Source organism: Muntiacus reevesi, chromosome 1, assembly GCF_963930625.1.
Source record: "Muntiacus reevesi chromosome 1, mMunRee1.1, whole genome shotgun sequence".
Classification (NCBI taxonomy): Eukaryota; Metazoa; Chordata; class Mammalia; order Artiodactyla; family Cervidae; genus Muntiacus; species Muntiacus reevesi.
Genome location: NC_089249.1, coordinates 26,885,499 through 26,902,205, shown reverse-complemented (window position 1 = coordinate 26,902,205; position 16,707 = coordinate 26,885,499). Strand labels below are relative to the sequence as shown.

Below are 16,707 nucleotides of genomic sequence, written 5' to 3'. Positions count from 1 at the left end.
TTTATTGCCAGTTTTGCTTTAGGTTTTAAATCTAAAATTAATTTATATGGCACATTTTTTCATTTCATGAAAATTACAATTTTTTATTGTAAAGATATGTCTCTGTAGCACAAAATAAACTTTTTACTGTATGCAAGATGGGAACACTTTAGAGGTGCATTTTGATTATTTCTTTTTTGGAAGTAGTCAAGCTGCATATTATTATTTCAATTTTTTCTTTGTTTCTAGAATTACTATTATAAGTAAATTTCAGTCTCTAGTCTCTTTAGAGTCATATGATCTATTGATAGCTTACTTAGATGTCTATTAGACATTTTAAGTCAATATGTTCTTTTCTAAATACATAGTTTATGTTAACTTTCTGACTCTCTTCCTCTGAAAACACGATGAAGTAGAAGGTTATATTTGTTACCAGGCAGTGGTGCTTATGGATGAAAAATGAACTTGGTAAGTAAATTCTGTGTTTTGTAAATAAGCAGTATATACCTATTTGGAAGCCATAGTTTTGGACTGCGTGTTAATTCTTGTAACCAAACATGTCTGTGTTGAGACCCTGATAGCTGTGCCTACAAAGTTGTTTCAAAAGATACTGACTCTTGGGGAGCATATGGATGGCTTCTCAGCTGAGGTGAGTCTCACTGTCACCATACTTACTTGATTATGAGCTTTGACTTGGTTTAGGGCATATGCTGTTTCTATCCTAAATCTTGTAAGTGAATCTGATGCCTCTTATGAGCTGATGGTTTTGAATCCAGCTGTCTAGATGGAAATAAAAGACTCACTTTAGGGGTATTGTGAAGTCCAGATTTGAACTCCTTTTCTGTCCCTGACCTAAACCCCAGCAACTTTCCCCAACTTAGCTGTTGGCAATTCCATCCTTTCAGTCACTTAAAATGCTCAAATCATCTTTATTCTTTTTTTTTCTCTTATACCCTCCATCTATTATTGCTTATACTCTCAAGAATATATGCAGTATTTCGTCACTCATGTACTATTAATAGTTTAAGTTACCATCATCTCTTAACTAGGTTGTTGAAAAGATCTACTAAGTAGATATGGTTTCTTCTAACCCACAGCAATCTGTTCCCAGCACAGCCACCACAGTGATGCCTTTAATACATCTCTGCTCAGAATTCTAAATTGAATAACAGGATTGTCTGAAGCTGTTTTTGTTTTTGTTTTTTTGGTGGCCAAAAACCTGATACAGGCATTTCTCCAAAATTTGTAGGGGATCTCAAAGTATTTTCTAGGCACATGTTTGTTGTCATATGTAAAATACTAATAAACTTTGCCTTCTTGATTAAAATTTAGAGCACAGAGGTATTGATAGCTGATGCAAATTAGATTTTCTGGATTTTCTAACATCCCTGCTGTCACCCTTTGTGATTATACCTTTTGTATTTAATGTCTCTCTATAGAAATGATGTTTGTCAACCAGTCCCTCATCAGCTTCATGAACATGGCCAGTATTTACTGAATATTTGTGAATTGTGTATATGCTGAAGTGAAAGTAGCACAATTTGACCCATGGTCAGGCAATGAGGATTAAGTAAAAGTAGAAGTAGGTTGTTTACTCTGAAAATGAGATGTTCTTCCTTCCTTTTTTTTTTGGTCTGGCCTTTGCACTACTCCCTGTGAGATTCCATATATTAATTGTCTTCTGCTGTAAGTAGCCTCTAATGAAGCAAGGGTTTTTGTCTTTGAACATAACTTTGTTTTCATGAACTTTAAAAATTTCATGGAATATTCTCCCAAATGTTACTGTATTAGAGAGGGAATGGCTGGGAAGAACTGCCATTAGAAATTGGTAAAGGTCCAGGTGGAGCTAGTGCTAAAGAACCCACCTGCCAGTACAGGAGACACAGGAGGCATGGTTTGAAGATCTCCCGGAGGAGGGCCTAACAACCCACTCTGGTATTCTTGCCTGGAGAATCCCACGGACAGAGGAGCCTGGTGGGCTGTCGTCCATGGGGTCGTGTAGAACTAGATGGAACTGAGCCACTTAGCATGCATGCGTGCGTTATAGTCTGAATCTTTTACTGTTTAGCAGGATAATTTAGATGAGACACTTGAACTTTTTAGACTTATCGCCTATGATATGAAATTTTTTTTCTATATGTTATCTTGGTTAAAGACACTGTGACATTGTACCCACGTGAAAAGCTTGACACGCTTTTGCCTAAGAGGCTTTAGAGATGGACGGTTATTTTCCTGTTGAATTTGCCCCTACTCTGGGTTGTAAACTGGCCCTTGTGGACTCAGTTATCTAATTTTGTCAATATATTGAGAGTTGATTTATCTCAGAGACAGACTAAACTCATGAAACTTAAATATAAAACCAGATTGCAGATTTATTAATTTACAATGTAAAACTTCTCTGTCAGAGGATGGAATGCTTAGAGTCTATTGTCTCCCTCAGGCAGAACAAATGGTAAATCACATTATGATTACACAGTGTGTGGTGAACATGGAACTAGAATAAAAGGAGTTAAATAAATTGAGTTTAATGATATTATGGTGAGGTAGCATGTTTCTTTCACTTTATAGAAATGGTTCTGGCAAGAGGAATGGAATAATTTAAAATGTTGATTTAAGTGTCCTTTTCTATGGATAATACATGAATTTTGCTAATATTTCTCTATCTTTCCTTTTAAGTTTCTGACTAAAACCTATCTTCTTTCTGGTTGCTTGTTTTATTTCTTTAAATATATTAACTAGATAAATTAATATTTTGTATTTCACTCTTTCTGGCTTGGGAGTAGTTCTCTCTTATTTAGAAGATTGTGCATATTTGTGTGTTTCGATCACTTAGGTGATGATTCTTCTGATAACTTGAGTTTTTAAAGCAGTTCCCCAGTCATTATATTATTTGATTATCATAATTTTTTTTGTTTTTGTTTTTTGAAAAAGGCTGGTTTTGTTTTTTTCCTTTTATAAATGAAGAAATCAAGGCCACACTGTTTGCCTTGGGTACTGAATTCTACACCCTACATCCCAGTGTAGAACTGGGATATAAATCTAGACCTTAAGGTTCATTTCTTCTTCTCTGTTCTATGTTTCTCTTGTGAAAGGAAAATCTAAGTGGAGTTGGATTGCTCTCTGAAATGGAGCGGGGGGGCCACTGAAGAAGTGTGGCTGAGGCGTGTTTCAGCCCAGGTGAACTCTGCCCTCCTGAGCACTTACTGTCCTAACAGCATCTAGAACATCTGCCGGAAACCAAGATATGCATTGGAGTTTTAACCTAAAACAACTTGTTACAGCCTACTCGTTAAGGACAAATATTTCTTGTGTCAAGAGTATAGCCTTTTGCCTTTCTAAGACCTTGACTGTTTTCTTCCATAGAACACTGTTTTGGTTTTTACCTGAATCTGAGTCTCGTGAGTTGTAGTTCATCAGACCCCAAATAAAGGCCTTTGTTCTTTGCAGCCTAAATGCTGCTTATTCTTGGATACTCTGGAGAGTGGCTTGAGTTCCATTAAGAACACTGAGACTAGGAAATATGCATTAAAAACATTGATGTACCTCTGATCTCAGATTTTTTTTTTCCCCAAATTATTCATTCATAATAAAGTGAACTTTCATCAAGGCAGTATAAGCCAATTGTATTTTATTTTTGTTAATTGTAGATGTAAGTTCTTATTGCAGTTAATTAAATTTATTTATTTTTTGGTGAGTTAAATACTGAATATTCTAAACCTTAGATTGTTGTTTCTCTTAAATGAACAATTATAAGGGTTCACATCCATTCTATGAGGTTTTTTTTTTTAAGTATTAGATTTTTCAGCACTGTTTCTTATTAAAAATTTCATTTTTTGTTTTGTCTTTTATGCTTACTAAGAAATATTAGTTAGGTGTTTCATTGCAGTCTTGTGACAGACATTACTTAGATGAAGTTGTATTCCTTTTCTTTTAATTTTTGTTTTGAGAACTACTGCAAGATGTACACTATTTTCAATTTATTTTAACCACATGGTTCATTAATTTTAATGGGTAAACTGGGGATAGAATTTTATTTAAGCTACATATTTCACTTAGATTTGGGCCTCTAAAATTTCTTGAGGTAATTCTAAGAGTTTTAAATACAATAGCTCCTATTGTATTTAAATTTCTGATAAAAAGGATATATGGAGAAGGCAATGGCAACCCACTCCAGTGTTCTTGCCTCAGAATCCCAGGGATGGGGAAGCCTGGTGGGCTGCCGTCTATGGGATCACACAGAGTCAGACACGACTGAAGTGACTTAGCAGCAGCAACAGAAAGAAGATTACAACGAGCTCCACTTTGGGTTGATGACATATAGCTTTAGATATTTGTCTCTAAAGAATATGTTGGTGTGGTAAGTTTTTTTTTTAAATAGTGTATTCATCATATTGATGAAAAGTAGACTAGTCTGCTGCTGTTAAAAATTTTGGTGTTTATAAAGTTTATGAAAGTCGCATACAGGTATTATACACATAATCATGTAGATACTACATTACTTTAATGGGAATACTTAAATACACTATACTGCTTAGAAGAATATAGATGCTTCAGACTTGAATACAGGAAAAATACCACCCAGTCTCTATAAAGTGAGCAGTTCCATTTGTATACAGTGATGGTTCATTTTGGATAAACTCTGAGAATTATTCTGGGGCCATTTATTTCATCTTAGCAGGCTGAGCTAGCTTCTTGCAAATAGGAATCATGCTGTAATCTACTGAAACAAGTCAGTATGTTGCTATGGAAAATATTAAATTGATATTTCTGTTTTATGATTTAGATAACCAAGAAAAGAAAAACTATTTTGACTTCAAGAAACAATGATTAAACCAAAAGTATTAACATATTTTTTAAAAAGATTTGTGGCAGAAGTGGCATATAGGAAGAGAATAGTAAAGCCTCTTTCAGAGAATAAAAGAAGAAATTTGCTATTGATGAGAGAATAGTACACATCAGAAACAAAAAGAATAGCCAATAATCTCCACACTGTATCAAGAAAGGAAATTGTAGCAGAGTTTATATTGAAGGTTTAAAGAAAGAGGAAAGAAAGAATTGTGAATTGCATTTTTCTGACATTCACATTTCGTAACTAGATTAGCTTGGCCATTTGATTAACTCAGAGGGCAGAGTGATGTTTAGTTTTACTTTATTAGTTTTGCTTTTCATTGTCAATAGTATGTAGTTAAGAGTTTGAGGACTGCTGTTTTTTCTTTTTTCTTTTAATTGGCATTGTTAAATTACTGTACATATGATAGCCAGATTTTTAATAGCACAATAGTAGCTTCTGTTGTTAGTGTCATGTAAATATATACTTTATTGAGGATAATAAGAATTTTATTAAATTCTTAAGTTTTCATCTCTTTTTTACTTTATGCTTTTACTGTTAGGTAGTCTATGTTTTCATTTCCTTGTCCTGTATCTCTCACTGTTTACATACACATGAAGCTAAAATCCTATATGATTTTAACTTGTATTTTTGATCATTTTAGCTTACAGACTGAGCCTTTGAAGCAAATAGACATTCTGATCCTGACAGTCTTTTGGCCATGAGGTCAGGGGCATAATAGTTAAAACTGCAGCCTTAGGTTCTTCATTTATAAGACGGCTGTTATTGTTAAGTATCTAGTCATCTGGCTTCCAAGTAGTTCAATGGTAAAGTATCTGCAATGCGGGAAACCCAGGTTTGATCCCTGGGTTGGGAAGACCCCCTGGAGAAGGAAATGGCAGCCCACTCTAGTATTCTTGCCTGGACAGTTCCATGGACAGAGGAGTCTGGCGGGCTACAGTCCATGGGGTTGGAAAGAGTTGGACACGACTGAGTGACTAACACAGACACAGTCAGCTAACACATAGAATATTTTGCACAATGCCTGGCATTAGCTATGTACTCAGTCAATGACAGCTCTCTCCCCTTTCTTCATTTCACTAGTTTAACAGAAATTTGAGCTACTGTTTTTGGTCATGTAGGGAAAAAAATGGTTTTTAGTGGAACTGTGCATTGTCTACATTCAGCATAAATTTAAGAATTATCTAATTCTAGCCCTATTCCTTGTCTTTGGACTATTTTATATTTTACAGCTATTTCTATGTTATAGGTAACTGTCACACAGGTTAATTCTGTCATGTTGGGTAGAATTTCAGTTGTCTTCCTTTTCCTCTTTGGTTGCAGTTCATTTTAGCATTCTTTTCAGTTCAGTTCAGTTCAGTCGCTCAGTCCTTCTTACTCCCTTCTCCCTATCAATTCCTACTAGTTTAACTTTTCCTTTGAACTGGTTGTAACATTTGCCTGGTTCCCTCATTGTATGAGCAGAATAAAATCTTTCACATGTGTTCATTTTGTATCTCTATGAGAGTCAAATTTTACCCTTTGTCTTGGAATGATTATGTTTCTTCACTATATTTAAATATTAGCATACACTGTTTCCACAGAATGTCTAAATAAATCCTCCAGAGGAGATTAGTTTGTTAAACACCTACGGTGAGCAGCATGTGTGTGCCTGGGCTCAGCTGCTCAGTCACGACCGACTCATCAACCTGATGGACTGTAGCCCTCCAAACTCCTCTGTCCATGGAATTTTCCCAGGCAAGGATACTGAAGTGACTTGCCATTTCCCACTGCAGGGGCTCTTCCTGACCCAGGGATCCAACTCCTGTCTCTTGCATTTCCTTTGGCGCTCAGCCTTCTTTATGGTCCAACTCTCACATCCATATATAACTACTGGACAAACCATAGCTTTGAGCATACAGATCTTTGTCGGCAAAGTAGTGTCTCTGCTTTCTAATACCTTGTCTAGGTTTGTTGTAGCTTGGTATATTAATATTTTATTTTACTCATTTGTTATTTGAGATGTTCCAACAGTGATATCAACTTTACAAACAATGGCAAGTCTCACTCACTATAAATATTTAACCACTAAGTTTTAATATTTATTATTTTAATACTGGTGTGATATTCTTAAGGTAAATATAATATTTTTATTATAATTATTATTTGTGTATTATTTTAATACTGATGTGATATTCTCAGGGTGAAATTTCTAATTTAAAGGATTTGTGTTGTATCTTTCATTGCATAGTGTCTTGAATATAGTGATACTCTACAGTTGTGTTTTCAATGAGTGAATGGATAAAGGAGTCCCTGAAAGACTACCACTTTTCCCCCTTAAGTTTCTTATCATGTTGTAATGAGATTTAAAATTTCTTTTTTATTTAGGTATAATTGACCTGTAACATTGTATCAGTTTTATGCTAATAATGATGTAATGCTTATATATATTGCAAAAATGATCACAATAAAATCAAGCTAACATTTTTGCTCATACATAGCTATAGATTTTTATTTTTTCTTGTGGTAAGGAACTTGTAAAATCTCATGTCCTAGCAACTTTCAAATATACCATACAGTATTATTAACTATGGTCATTGTATATAGATTATTTGTATATATTTAACATATGTATTAAATTATCCCCATGAATGTTTATTTTACAGCTTGAAATTTGTTCCTTTTGTACCTGGTCTCCCATTTTGTCTTCCCCTACCCTCTGCTTCTATAAACCACCGGTTTGCTCTCTCTATCCATGTGCTCCTTTGTCTTTAGATTCCTTATGTAGTGATAGCATAAGGTATTTGTCTTTGTTTGACTTATTTCACATAGTATAATGCCCTCTATCTATGTTGTTGCAAATGGCAAGCTTTTCTTCTTTTTTATGAACAAATAATATTCCTGTGTGTGTGTGTGTGTGTGTGTGTGTGTGTGTGTGTGTATGTATTATGTTCTCTTTATCCATTCATCCATTGATGAACACTGAGGTTGATTTCATATTTTCAATATTAGAAATGATGCTGCCCTGAACATGGGTGCACATGTCTTTTTTTTTTTTTTTTTTAATTTTATTTTATTAGTTGGAGGCCAATTACTTCACAACATTTCAGTGGGTTTTGTCATACATTGACACGAATCAGCCATTGAGTTACACGTATTCCCCATCCCGATCCCCCCTCCCACCTCCCTCTCCACCCGACTCCTCTGGGTCCTCCCAGTGCACCAGGCCCAAGCACTCGTCTCATGCATCCCACCTGGGCTAGTGATCTGATTCACCATAGATAATATACATGCTGTTCTTTTGAAACATCCCACCCTCACCTTCTCCCACGGAGTTCAAAAGTCTGTTCTGTACTTCTGTGTTTCTTTTTCTGTTTTGCATATAGGGTTATCATTACCATCTTTCTAAATTCCATATATATGTGTTAGTATGCTGTAATGTTCTTTATCTTTCTGGCTTACTTCACTCTGTATAATGGGCTCCAGTTTCGTCCATCTCATTAGAACTGATTCAAATGAATTCTTTTTAACGGCTGAGTAATATTCCATGGTGTATATGTACCACAGCTTCCTTATCCATTCATCTGCGGATGGGCATCTAGGCTGCTTCCATGTCCTGGCTATTATAAACAGTGCTGCGATGAACATTGGGGTGCACGTGTCTCTTTCAGATCTGGATTCCTCAGTGTGTATGCCCAGAAGTGGTATTGCTGGGTCATATGGCAGTTCTATTTCCAGTTTTTTAAGAAGTCTCCACACTGTTTTCCATAGTGGCTGTACTAGTTTGCATTCCCACCAACAGTGTAAGAGGGTTCCCTTTTCTCCACACCCTCTCCAGCATTTATTGCTTGTAGACTTTTGGATAGCAGCCATCCTGACTGGCGTGTAATGGTATCTCATTGTGGTTTTGATTTGCATTTCTCTAATAATGAGTGATGTTGAGCATCTTTTCATGTGTTTGTTAGCCATCTGTATGTCTTCTTTGGAGAAATGTCTGTTTAGTTCTTTGGCCCATTTTTTGCTTGGGTCATTTATTTTTCTGGAATTGAGCTTCAGGAGTTGCTTGTATATTTTTGAGATTAATCCTTTGTCTGTTTCTTCATTTGCTATTATTTTCTCCCACTCTGAGGGCTGTCTTTTCACCTTACTTATAGTTTCCTTTGTAGTGCAAAAGCTTTTAAGTTTCATTAGGTCCCATTTGTTTAGTTTTGCTTTTATTTCCAATATTCTGGGAGGTGGGTCATAGAATTTGAATGTGTCTGCCTATGAGCAAGAGATAAAATAAAAAGAAATCTCAGATTTTGGAATGTAACTTGGTCTAAAGATGTGTGATTTTAAAATATTTCTTCCATATTCTTCCAACTTATAAGACTCAGCCACTGCTCTCTGTATCTTGTTAGTTTCTGTTTTAATTTCTTTCGTAGTTGCTGTAGGGTTTTCTTCCTTCTGTGATAATAGAGAAGCAGTGGTGATGTAAGTAGCACAGTTTCCCACTTGCCTGTTCAGAAGTTTTATTTATATGATACGAATTTTTGTTGACTATGCTAGCAATGGATGATAAAGACTTTACCTCTCTCTTTCTCTTTTAGAAATTATAACATAGTTTCTTTAGTCATCTGTGTAATTCTAAAAAGTACTCACTGAAATTTTTGGTATATAGTAGTGTTTCCTAAACCACCCTTAGAGAAACTAGTACTATTATTCTTCAATTAATCAAGTAGACATGGAGCATTTATATATAGAACACTTTGAAGGGTAATAGAAAATAACTAAAATGATGGAAATTTAATGATGTATATGCTCCCCCTTTTATTGATAAAGTAACATGTCTGTTTCTTATGATTTGACCTCAAGCTTTTTATAGGTGTTATATATTTCTCTTTTCTTGGGCTCCAAAATCACTGCAGATGGTGACTGCAGCCATGAAATTAAAAGATGCTTGCTCCTTGGAAGGAAAGTTATGACCAACCTAGACAGCATATTAAAAAGCAGAGACAGTACTTTGCCAACAAAGGTCTGTCTAGTCAAAGCTATGGTTTTTTCAGTAGTCATGTATGGATGGGAAAGTTGGAATAAAAAGAAAGCTGAGCACCGTAGAATTGATGCTTTGGAACTGTGGTGTTGGAGAAGACTCTTGAGAGTCCCTTGGACTGCAAGGAGATCCAACCAGTCCATCCTGAAGGAAATCAGTCCTGAATATTCGTTGGAAAGACTGATGCTGAAGCTGAAATTCCAGTACTTTGGCCACCTGATGCAAAGAACTGACTTATTGGAGAAGACCCTGATGCTGGGAAAGATTGAAGGCAGGAGGAGTTAGGGGCAACAGAGAATGAGATGGTTGGATTGCATCACTGACTCGATGGACATGAGTGAGCAAGTTCTCGGAGTTGGTAATGGATAGGACAGCCTGGTGGACTATAGTCTATGGGGTCACAAAGAGGACATGGCTGAGTGACTGAACTGAACTGATATTTCTCTTTAAATCTCTAACAGATATCTTAGGTACATCTTGAATCTATTTAATTATGTTTACCCATTAGATTTTTAATCAAGAGGTATTTCCTATAGGAAATCTTTCTTATAGAGAGGAAATACTTTTCTAACCGGCAAATTTTACCATGTGTTTTTTTTTTTTTTTTTTTTGGTCAGTTAAAAAAAATTATCTACTTATTTGTACTTACTACCATCTTCTTATTTAGATATACTGTTTAGATTTTCTTCAGTTCTTACATCTGTTGTTGTTGTTCTGTTGCTGAGTTGTCTCCAGTGCTTTGTAACTCCATGAACTGCAGCATGCCAGGCTTTCCTGTCCTTTACTATCTTCTAGAGTTTGCTCAAGCTCATGTTCATTGAGTCGGTGATGCCATCCACCTGTCTCATCCTCTGTTGCCTCCTTCTCCTCTTGACCGCAATATTTCCCGTATTTGTTCACTTTTTACATATCCTTTGTTTTTCATATAAATGAAAGAATGTTCAAAAATGGGCCCTTGACTGGGTAAGAGCATCTTTAAATGGAAATTAAAGATCAAAAATTCTTTCTATGTTAGAAGTTGTAAAAATCATTATCATTGTATTGGTATTCTACTCTTGAATTAACTATTAACAGATATAAACAGATTTCTTTGAGTATAGTTAAAAGTGCATAGATAATTCCACCTATTTCTTGTTTAGACTTGCAAGAGTTATTATGCTTGTGTAAACAAAATATAGTTGACCACAGGCAGAATTACTGGAAAAAAAATGCGTACTATTTGGAAACTTAGTACTGCTTTGCTTGTGTGGTGTTATGACTTAATATGCTTTATTTTTGTGTTTTAGAAGAGGTCTGTAAATGAAAAATGATATGCTCAATGACTATGCTAATTACTGTTACAAAGTTAAAGATGAGGAACTGTCATTTACTGCACTTTTAATTACCTTTATTGCTTTAAGGAATATATGATGACCTTGTATTCTTTAACTCTCAGAAAAATAAGAAGTTCTCATTTGAAATGAAGCAATTTGTTGTCTGCAGTCTTGCTTACTTTGGCCGCCTGATGTGAAGAACTGACTCATTGGAAAAGACCCTGATGCTAGGAAAGATTGAAGGTGGGAGGAGAAGGGGACGGCAGAGGATGAGATTGTTGGATGGCACACCAACTCGATGGACATGAGTTTTAGTAAGCTCCGGGAGTTGGTGATGGACAGGGAAGCCTGGCGTGCTGCAGTCCATAGAGTCTCAAACAGTCAGGTGCGACTGAACTGAACTGCACTGAACTGAGTCTTGCTTAAGACTTAAAAGCAAGCAAACAGACAAAATACCTGAAGAAAATTTTGTAGATTTCTGCTTCTTGAAAAGTGTTGGCTGAATTTTTATGGAAATTGTTGCTGTTGGGTACACTTGATCGGAATTTAAAGATTCTGGGCATAGACTTACAGCAATCAACTTTTAATAGATCAAAGAATACTACAGCAATTTGAAACATTAAAAATTGTAACTTCTTAGCTAGATGAGAAGATAATTATAATTCACATACTGAAATTCATATTTTTTCATTGTTATGTTTAAAAATTCCCATTGAACAAACATGTATAAATATGTATATCATCTATGTTATTGTATTACATTTAGAGTATGTTTATGTATACAGTATTTATAAATGTGGACTTTTTTTTTTAGGATGAATTGCTATTTTTGCATAGTCACCTAAAATTCAATGAAAATATATGACTTCTAGCATAGGAGGCTTAACTGAAAAATCTAGTTTCTGGTTAAAGGGTAACATTTTTATATTCTCTTTTCTTTTGCATCACTATTCATTTGTTTTCTCATTTAATTTTAAACTAGGATGTGAATTATGATCAGTTCAGTGAAAATTTATATTATCAAATTAAAAATATTTCTGAAAATTTTCCTAATGATTCATAAGTTGAATACACATGTAAATTCTAGGAATTTTACATTCAACTTTACTGATGTCTGCAAAAAGTTTTGATGTGATTAGTAGGATGCTAGAAGGATTTTCACCTCCAAATCTAATATTTATTGGTCTTTTACTGATTCTTGATATCTTTTCACTACAGCATCATTTCTTTGAGTACCCTGCATGTGGTTCTTAGTCGCTCAGTCATGTCTGAATCTATGTGACCTCATGCCTCCTCTGTCTGTGGGATTTTTCAGGAAGGTAGACATTTCCTTCTCTAGGGGTTCTTCCAGACCCAGGGATCGAACCTGCATCTCCTGCATTGTGGGCAGATTTTTTTTTTACTGCTGAGCCATTTGGGCAGGCTAATTGGGCGCTATAAGTCTTTAATTTGGATTAGAGTTTTTTCTTCTCTTTCTTACCCAGAGCAAATTTTGACCAGTGAGATGGTTCAGCTCATGGACTTTGAGGACTGCAACCAGGAAGGACAATGAAACAAGAGATCTTCAGAATTATATTTTTAAGCATATGTAATTATTTTTTTTTGTTACATTTAAAATTTTGCTTCATGAATCTAGCTGTTTAATTAAGAAATAGAACATGACCAACTGTAACACCCCTGCCCTGTTCCTGTACTTTTCCCCAGAGGGACCTCTGGCTTAAATTTTTGTTATAATTTACTTGCTTTTGTAAAAAAGAAAACTTTTTATATATATTACACATGTATGACATTTATATATGTGTGTGTGTATATATATATATATATATATATATATAGTTTTACTTGTTTTTGTGCCTTGTAGAAGTGGGTTGTTAGTGGTGGTGGTTTAGTTGCTAAATCGTTTTTTTCCTTTAATTAACATGCTTACTTTAGGACTGAGGTCTGTATGTTTTACCATAAGAAATTATGCATCGATTTTTATTTCTTCAGTGTTTTTTTTTCAGTGTTAGTTTTGCCATTTTTCTCTATATATAGTGTTACAGTAATGAATTCTCTAACCTTGCATACCTGGACAAATCAAACTCATTCATTGCATATCATTTTCTCAATATGGTGTTAGATTATATTTACTAATATTTTATTTAAAATTTTTACCTAATTATTTTAATTAAATACTCTAAAGATCTTTGTTGTTCTTTTTTTTTTAAATTTTTATTATTATCAGTCTTGGCTATCAATGTTATGTTAATATTATATCACTCTAGTGAAGTTTTCCTTCATTTTCAATGCTCTGTAATAATTTTAGCGTATTGGGATAATTCATTTTTTTGAATTTTTGTTAGAAATTCTCTTGAAATATTTTATAGGGCGTGGTTAGTCACTCAGTCATGTCCAACTCTTTGTGATCCCAGGGACTGTAGCCCACCAGGTTCCTCTGTCCATGGGATTCTCCAGGCAAGAATACTGGAGTGTGTTGCCGTGCCCTCCTCCAGGGGATCTTCCCAAACCAGGGATCGAACCCAGGTCTCCCACATTGCAGGAGGATTCTTACCAGTGTGAGCCAGCAGGGAAGCCCTTATCTATAAGGTGGTTGGCTTCTAATTTTATTTTTTCCCCAAGGAAATATATGTTTTTAAAGTATTTTTTCGCTTTAATCCAGTCATCTTTTATAGACTATATTTCTATGGAGACTTGCCTATTATATCCAGATTTTTCAAATTTATTTACTTAGAAGTCTTAGAGGAATTTTAGGATTTAAAAAAACTCTTCTGTTTTAATTATTAGGTTACATTTGTGACTTAAGTTTTATATTTGTACTTTTCTCCTTTTATAAGTTAATAAGTTAATTACTGTTCACTTACTTTTCTTAGAATGTCAGGGTTTTGATTAATTCGATCTGCTTTTTTAACCTTTGACATCTGCATTGTCTTTATTATTTTTTTACGTGCTTTTAAAGCTTTCTGTGTTGTTTCTATTTTAGTTCATGAGATGGAAAGTTAATTCATTTTAAAATTGATTGAAGTGTTTGAGGCTCTACATGTTTTTTTCTAAACACTGCTTTAAATGTATACCATAGATATGTAATGTTTTCTTTATTTCTTAGAAATGTGTAATGTCTTTACAGTGGAAAATTTAAATTGTACTGTGATTGGATGGATAATGGAGTAGGTGAAAAGAGTCCGGGAAAAGCTTGTTGGTATTATTTTAACATTTTTAGAAGAGAAAACTGTGACTTAGAGAGATTTGTGTAATTTGCCCAAGGCTACATAACAATAAGTTGTTATGGTTCAAATTTGAACGCATTCTGATTCCACAGCTGTGGCTTTTACTTAAGCAATAATATTGTGAGGTCACAGAGGTACTGAACAGTGTGGCTTAATCAGGGAACAGTAAGTAGCACAGTGTGACTGGAGTGAAATTGGCACTTAGTGGTATCATTTCTGTGTTGGGCAAATAGTTCTTTGGGATACCATTAACATGAAATAAAGCAGGTTTATGTAAGATGATGGGTAAGTGTGATGCATGTACCAGACAGCTAAATGCAACTGTCTGGTGGTTAGGTGAGCCTCTGGATCAGGAGGTCTGTAGAATGGTTTGTACTGGAGATGTGAATCATTTGTCATTAGCTTATAGATGATAATTTAAATAAGGACTTCTGAACCTGGTAAGAATATTGTGAATACTGAGACAATTAGAGGGTGTAGAAAACAGTGAAATTAAGATTGAGTGGAAAAGAGCCTGAAAAACAAGAAAAAAAGTCAAAATACTAGAAGGAATTTAGGATGTGTGTGCTAAGTTACTTCAGTCATGTCTGACTCTGTAGCCTGTCAGGCTCCTCTGTCCATGGGATTCTCCAGATAAGAATATTGGAGTGGGTTGCCATGCCCTCCTCCAGGAATTTAGGATATAGTGGCTTGTAGGTGCCAAAGGAAGAATTTCAAGGAAAAGGAGGAGTCATTAGTGTTATGTGCTCTGGAGTAAAAGAAGGATAAAATAAGAAATGTTCATTTAATAATAACTTAAAGGAAAATTAATATCATAAATGATGAGTCTAGTGGAGTGATGGGGATTTGAAAGAAAAAGGAGATTTGGTTGTGAAGGGAAAGTGTGAGAGGGTGGTGGTAACTATTGGAGTGTGAGTGTGAGGGTGCTTCTTCGGCCTCCGTACTTTCCTCGCTCGAACTCCCTTTTCCTTTCCTTTATTTATCTCGTTCCTTTCTCTTCCTTTATTCTACCCTTTCTTTTCTTAACATAGCATACGTGAACATATAATGTTCCAGAGTGAGAATTTAACTCATGGCAACGTGACAGTTTGTCTTACATTATCGATATAAATATGAATAACATGCGTGGTGGTATGGTGGTTTATTCGCTAAGTTGTATCTGACTTGTGACCCTGTGGACTGTAGTCTGCCAGCCTTCTCTGTCCATGGGATTTTCCAGGCAAGTTATACTGGAGTTAGTTGCCATTTCCTTCTCTGGGGGATCTTCCCTACATAGAGATCAAACCCAAGTCTCTTGATAGCAGACAATCTCCTGACAACAAGGTGGTGTAATGGTAAAGAATCTGCCTGCCAGTCCAGGAGATGCAGGAGCCTTGGGTTCCTCAATACTTTACTGCTGAGCCACTGGGGAAACCTGTCCATACACTTTGTACCTTTTATACCTGAAAGTAAACATACTTGTCCAACAAATTTTAACAATCTTTGAAGTAATGATGAAGTGCTAAAAGCTTTACATATTTTAGTCAATTAAAACCTCATCATCACCTCTATGTCAGTTTTACAAATGAGGAAACTGAAGGAAGTTAAGTAAACTTGCCAATTGTTTTGTACTTACTTTGGCAATATAATTTCAAGGTCTATGCTCTTAATCATGAGGCTGTATTCCTTTTTACTATACTTCAGTACCTATTGTCATTCCTTTAAAAAGTAATATTTTTAGTATAATTTTAATTTAGAATTAGAAGTTAGAATATTTTGACATTTTATGGAAGCCCGTTAGCATATAGAATAATGAAGAATAGAAAAAATTATTTCTGAAAAAGATATACCAAGTAGAAATGTGAATTAAAGTTACAGTTTTTTTTTCATATTTTAGTTAAAATAGTGAAATGCTTGTTGGAGAAACTAGGATACCTTATCCAGTATGGCACATGGTATTTGAAAAATACAATATAACTATACAATAAAAGCATATATAAAATAATTAAGTAGTCCTGTATGGTACCAATAAAAAATTGATACAGTCTTTAGTTTGTTAATACCTAATGACCTTATAAATGTCTTTCTTCAGGGAAAAATGCAGTTGCCATTGTGAGCTGCCTTCCAGAATTTATGCTAGAGCTTCGCTGATGTTGCTACTGATGCCAATGTGGAATAAAGGTCTTTATAATTTAGACAGTCAAAATGGATAAATGAATTACTCTTAAAAGTGATTTAGTTCCTCTTCTTAAACATTAAAACACACATACAAATGTATTTGAATTTTTAGAAGGAACATTTGAAAATAATCTGTTTATTTTGTTGTCATCAATATTTTTGTCTCATTTCATG

General features: G+C 34.8%; 1 protein-coding gene across 4 annotated transcripts in view; it reads left to right on the top strand.

The window, feature by feature from the left end:
- The window catches only part of CCDC91 (coiled-coil domain containing 91), a 372,640-nt gene that overhangs the window by 112,377 nt on the left and 243,556 nt on the right, over nt 1-16,707 (top strand). The window lies entirely within an intron of this gene.